The sequence below is a fragment of the Zingiber officinale genome, chromosome 10A (genome assembly GCF_018446385.1).
Source record: "Zingiber officinale cultivar Zhangliang chromosome 10A, Zo_v1.1, whole genome shotgun sequence".
Lineage (NCBI taxonomy): Eukaryota > Viridiplantae > Streptophyta > Magnoliopsida > Zingiberales > Zingiberaceae > Zingiber > Zingiber officinale.
Window position 1 is genome coordinate 83951480 of NC_056004.1, and position 6943 is coordinate 83958422.

Sequence of the window (6943 nt, forward strand, 5' to 3'; positions counted from 1 at the left end):
GCTTGGTCGTCAGAGTTGCGTCGCTCAGTCGCCGGAGTCACGTCACAAAGTCACAGGATCATCTTTTGAGCAGCGCATAGTAGAATGGTCATATTAATGAGTTGTATTCAGTATCTGGTCGAGACTGCCTTATATAGGTTGTTGAAGGCGCCTTCAAGCTCCATGGAAGGTGCCTCCAGCTAAGCACTTATCCCCACAGATTCGGTCATCGATAAAATTTGCTTTCTGTGAATTTTATCTCTCCAAAGGCACCTTTAAGCTCCATGGAAGGTGCCTTGAACACTTTGTCGAAGGCGCCTTCAAACTCCATGGAAGGCGCCTTCAGATACTATTCATCCGAGCCTCTTTTGTGCTTTCCACTCCCTACAAGGCATATTAATCCAAATACAAAATATACCCTGAAAAATAAAGTTTAACATAATAAAATAAGACAAATACAAGTATTTGAAAATCACAGGATTGTCCGGTTCTGACTTTGGATTTCCTTCGGAAACCCTAGGTTGAACCGACACTTACTGTTCCCTTTGCGGGGAGCGCGTCCTCACCTACTCCTCTCAGGAGAAGTTACCTATTTTTAGACCATTCCTTCAGACCGACTGGACTTTTACTCAGCGCCCGAGACTTCAGGTCTTCATGCTAGACGTCTGCTTCACGATCCGTCCAGACTTTCACCTGATCTGCGACCACCAGGACTTTCACCTAGTGCCCCCGACTCTACGATTTCACCCAAAGTGTTTGACCCGTCGAGACTTCACAGCCTAACCACAACTAGGACTTTTCACTTGCCTAAGACCACTTAGGACTTTTTTGCACGCTCAATCATGCTTGTTAGATCACAAGACAACTTAACTTTGGACTCTTTACCATTATCAAAACACATGTTCAATCGTATGGTGTTTCCCGTAACAACATAATACAGGCTTGCTTGCATGGAAGCCCTATATATATGAGAGTTTAAAGTCACCTTTCGACTAAATGAAAGTTTAAAGTCATTGCTCGACTAAATAATATAGGCCCGCTCGTACGAAAGTCCTATGTATAAGGATTTAAAGTCATCTTTCAACTAAATAAAAGTTTAAAGTCACTGCTTGACTGAATAATATAGGTCCACTCACACAGAAATCCTATGTATAAGGATTTAAAGTCGTCATTCGACTGAATGAAATTTTAAAGTCGCTGCTCGACTGAAAAATATAGGTCTGCTCATGCGGAAGTCCTATGTATAAGGATTTAAGTCGCCTTTGAACTCAATGGAAGTTTAAAGTCGTTGTTCGACTGAATAATATAGGCTCACTCACGCGGAAGTCCTATGTATAAGGATTTAAAGCCGCCTTTCGACTAAATAGAAGTTTAAAGTCGTTGCTCGACTGAATAATATAGGTCCGCTTGCACGGTAGTCCTATATATAAGGATTTAAAGTCGCCTTTTGACTAAATGAAGTTTAAAGTCACTGCTCGACTGAATAATATAGGCTCACTCGCATAAAAGTCCTATGTATAAGGATTTAAAGTCATCTTTCGACTAAATGAAAGTTTAAAGTCACTGCTCGACTGAATAGAATCAACTCGATTGCTCAGGGGCTAAATAAATCTCCCAGATGAATTCGCTTGCGTTTTTATTAGGTATATATATAAAATATAAACTACTTACCGACACACCTTTTTTTAGAGTGACCGCCCAAATTATATGACATATTGTGCGAGCTATGAGAGCCGAGTGAAATAATCTTGCTAGATGATACATCTATTCTTGTAATGAGACACGGACGGAATAATAGATTGCACAGGCTATTAGGGCTGAGCGAAATAACCCGGCCGAGAAATTATACTTCTGTTTCTATAATGGAGTTTGGACGGAAAAGATAGGCCTCACGGGTTATAGAAGCCGAACGAAATAATCAGACTAGCTAACCATGTTTCCTCCATATCAAAGTTCATCTGAAATACATATGTGCCTACATTTACATTAAGTGTCTAAAAATTGAACAAAACACACAGAGGAATTACAGGTGTACTTGTCAAATTCTATAAGGTTGCAAATGGTTAGCACTCTAAGGTTGTTCTAAATTTCTTCCATATTTGGCAGTAATGAAGCTAACCTTCTCCTGATTATCCTTGGCTAGAGAAACTTGATGATGTTAGAATGTATACTAAAAGTCTAGCTTTTGTATAAATATTTATTTTGAAATAAGAATCACATTGGTCAAATGTTTACATTTATATGCTAAATGTAGTTATTCATTTAATTTATATTGAAGATAACATGGTGTGTGGTGTCACACAGAAGATCATGTTATCAGTTCCTTATAAATTATAAATAGTTGCTCATAACCAAGATGGAATGGGACAAACCATTGGAATGGTTGTAGTGTAATTTGATATTAGTTTATCTTGACTATAAAATTACACTAGTACACTCTGAGTGTATTGAGCAGGACCATTTGAGGTTGTTCTTTTTATACTGACTGTAAAAAAAATAGGACCTCTGTTATTATGGAAGTGCGTACTCTTAATTATGATATAATAACAAGCACGTATACTTAATATTTATTTCTTTAATTTATCAAAGGGTGAGATTTAGTTATTAAATCAATAGGCCCGATAAGTTGGGAAGTGATATTATTTATATGGTGTGTTGTTGATTATAGAATGAAACTGTGTCCTAGTGATCTAGGTTGATGATGTCCCCTTGAGGAGCTCATAAGGATTGTCATGTAAACCTTGCAGGTGGACTTAGTCCGACATGACAATAAGATTGAGTGGTACTACTCTTGGAGCTAGATATTAATTAAGTGAGTTGTCAGTAACTCATTTAATTAATGGACATTCAATATCTTAAACACAGAGAGATTAGCGCACTCATGATAAGGAGCCCATATTGTAATATGGGATTGGTGCAGTAGTATAATAATAACTCTTTAGTGGTATGAGTTATTATTAATGAACTTGAGTTAGGTGTTCGGGACGAACATGGGAAGCTCAAGCTCATCGGAAGACCAAAACCAATTCCTCCTCTCGGTCCCTGTTGTAGCCTCTTATTTATAAAGCCTTATATCTACCCAAAGCCCAGCTTCTTAACCAAGCTAAGGGGCCGACCACATCCTTGCTTGGAGCCCAAGCAAGGGGCTGGCCAATCCAAGCTTGGAGCTCAAGGTAAGGCCGACCAAGCCTTGCTTGGTGCCCAAGCAAGGGGCCGACCATATAAGAAGAGAAAAGGAAAATTTTATTTAAAATAAAATTTTGATGTTATCCACATGGTTTTAAAAGAGAGTTTTAAATTTTTAAAAATCTTTCCTTTTATAGCTTACTATAAAGGTTTAAAAGAGAGATTTGAAATCTTTCCTTATTTTTAGTTATCTATAATGTTTAAAAGAAAGATTTTAACTTTTGATAAAAATATCCTTTTTTGTAACCATGATTTAAAAGGAGTTTTATTTTAAAACTTTTCTTTTATAGATATCCACAAAAGGATTTAAAAGAGAAGATTTTATTTTTATAAAACATGCCTTTTATAGCTATCCACAAAAGGAATTTTAAAAGAGAGATTTTAATTTTTATTTAAAATCTTTCCTTGTTTGGACATGATGTGGCCGACCATGTAAAGAAATAAAAGGAAGTTTTAATTTTTTTGTTTTAAAACTTTCCTTTTTTACATTCACCAAGGATTATAAAAGAGAGGTAAAGGGTGCCTTCATGGAATAATAACATCTTTTGTTCCTCTTCTTTTTTCCTTGGTGGTCGATCCTCTTCCTTCTCTCTTCTCCTTTTGTTTTCTTTCTTAGAGGCCAGCGGCATCAAGCTTGGTTTTCTCTTGGTGGCTGGTTGCTTGAAGGAGAAGAAAAAGAGAATGAAGCTCTCTTGTCTAGCATCCCTTGGAGGTTCGTCTGTGGTCGAAGCTTGGAAGCAAAGGAAGAAGCTTGGGTGGATTTCATCTTGGTAGATCGTCGCCCACACGACGTCCAAGAGGAGGAGAGGAATACAACAGAAGATCAAGAGGTCTATAAGCTACTAAGAAAGGTATAACTAGTTATTTGTTTCTGCATCATAACTAGTTCATCTTTTTTGTATAGATCTTGAAAAACCAAACACAAGAGGCTATCGGTTGTAGGTTATCGTTTTGTTATCGATTTTATTTTTTGATTTCATGTTTCGATATTGTGCTTCTATTGAGGTCTCTGTAGTTAAACCTAGTTTACTGTAAGAAGTTAAATATCTGATTTCTTTGAAAGACTTTGTCTAGGAAGTGGTGGATGATCCCATACCCAAGAAGGCCTAGTGCCTCGCCATGTTTAACCTGGAAGTCGATCTTTGAAATAGATATTTAATTAACTTCTGTAATATGGTTTAACTTATGAAGAACATATCGGTTAAACTTGGAGTAAAAATGTTAAGTATCGTTTCCAATCCAAGTTTAACTTCTGAAGGACAATTTGGTTTAATAATGCTAAGTATCATTTGCAATCCAAATTTAACTTTAGTAGAGCACATGGGTAGCTAGGATAGTTCTATGCTTGTACAAATTTTTATACAGGAGAATTAGAACGGTATTCCGAGTAGCAACCAACAATTGGTATCAAAGCTAGGTTTTAACTCTGTTTGTTTGGTTTTTAGTTTAATTATGCACATGCCATACATATTTTAGGCATGAAAATAGTAGGATGTGCAAATAGATTAACTCTATGGTTGCAGGTTCCAACTATTATGGCCTATTGTGATTATGTGTGATTGGACCCCCGGACATGTCGAGGGCATTTTATATGTGTGCATGATTGTATTTATTAAATACAGTAGGAGCTGTATTAGTTTTAGGATTTTACATTTTGTTTGATCTAGACTCTATGTACATTCCTTTGTGGAATATAGGATTGATATATGTAAAATTTCATTTTTGTCATGGATCGTATCCTTGCGAGGCATGGTGCTATTTAAGGACTAGAGGCGCAACTGAAAAGGAAGCTCGATGGATGCGACGACATGAGCCCTAGGGCTGGCGGCACACGGAGGACAGTGATGGAAGAGACCATAATAGTTGAAAAATTATTTTTCCATATTTATTGCTTTTATTTGCTGTGATGTGTGTGTGTGTGTGTGCATGTTAAAATCCTCATCTTAAATAACTAAGTGGGAGAGGGATTTTTAAATAAATTTCATGGTCTCCATTACTGGTTTGCAAGTGATGCAAATAAACTTGCGCGTTGGCTTTGAGTGCCTTCCTCCACATTGGATGAGTTTGTTTACGGATCACTAGATCAAACTTCCTTTATGGATGATTATAGGAAGTTATTTAGGAACGTGTGATCTTCTCCATCTGAAGGGGCACGATCCTATTTAATGGACTAAGTATCAAGTAATGGTATACACTTAAGCGCATTTAATAGTATCCTCCCCATCGAAGCCACTTCTATTATTTGTGTGATCGAAGGAATACCAACTATTAATTTTATTTGTCATAAAGTTAGGTTGACAAGAATAAAATTAATGGGTAAAATCTCCTCTTACAAATGTTTGAATTTGTATACGTCCACACTATCGTTGCATACAAAATTCACGGTGTTTTGAGGTGTTGGTGAATTTAAATGATATTGTTTGAGGAATTAATATTATTCTAAATTCTTAAGTTTTGACCAAAAACTTATTTTGTGATTATTAGGATTTCAAATGGCCTTCAACTCACTTGCTGTTATTCTGAAAGAGAACAAACTTACTGGTCCCAATTACATAGATTGGAAAAGAAACCTGGACATTGTCCTAACTGCTGAAGGCTATAAGTTTGTACTATTAGAGGTCTGCCCTAATGTGCCTAATAGAGATTCTAGTGAAGAGAAGATTGAGTATCATAGGAAATGAGTCAAGGTAGATGAGATGGTGTGGTGTTACATTTTGGCTTCAATGTCAAATGTGTCGGAACATCAGCATCAGGCCATGCCCACTTCCTATGACATAATGCACAATCTAAAGGAACTCTTCGGACACCAGAATCGGGTTGCTAGGTAAGAGGCTATGAGAAACTTAATGACAACCACCATGTCAGAGGGGGCAACCGTAAGGGATCATATCCTCAAAATGATGGCTTACTTGAACGAGATACAAATCCTTGGAGCTAAAATCGATGGGGAAACCCAGGTCGATATTATTCTCCAAACGCTACCCAAAAGTTTTGAGCAGTTCCACCTGAACTACAATATGAATAAAAGGATTTATTCATTGGCGAAACTACTGATAGAACTTCAAGCAGCAGAAGGGCTATTTCGTCATAGTTCTCAAATCCACTTTGCTGAAAATGTTTCTACTTCTAAGTCGAAAGGCAAGAAGAAAAAGAAGAAACAAGCTGGCTCGGTAAAAAAAGTGAATCGATCTCTAGGTACTGGACTAAAAGTAGGAGTGAAGAAGCCGAAGGGCAAGTGCTTCATTTGCAAGCAGTCTGGACATTGGAAGGCGGACTGTCCTCGTAGGAAGGAGAACAATAAAGGTATATCTTATTCTCTAGTAGTTGAAACATGTTTAGCGGTGTTATCTACCAGTACCTGGTGTGTAGATACATGAGCCACTGATCATGTCTGCAATTCATTGCAGGGGTTCCAGGAAACCCGACTACTATATGAAGGAGAGATAACCGTCTACATGGGCAATGCTACAAAAGTAGCGGTTGTTGCAGTGGGAGATGTTTACTTATCATTTGATAGGAATAGAACTTTGATTTTAAGAAATTGTCTTTATGTGCCAAGTTTTAGAAAGAATTTAATTTCAGTTTCTAAACTATTTTTGGATGGATATTCTGTTTCTTTTGATGACAAAGTGGTTATCAAGAAAAATAGGGGAGTTATCTGTTCTGGCACATTAGTTGGCAATTTGTATACTCTAAATCTAATAAATCCCACAAAGTAACAAATGAAAATTAATAACACATCCTCTAATTCTAATAAGAGAAAGGAACCTTCGGAAAT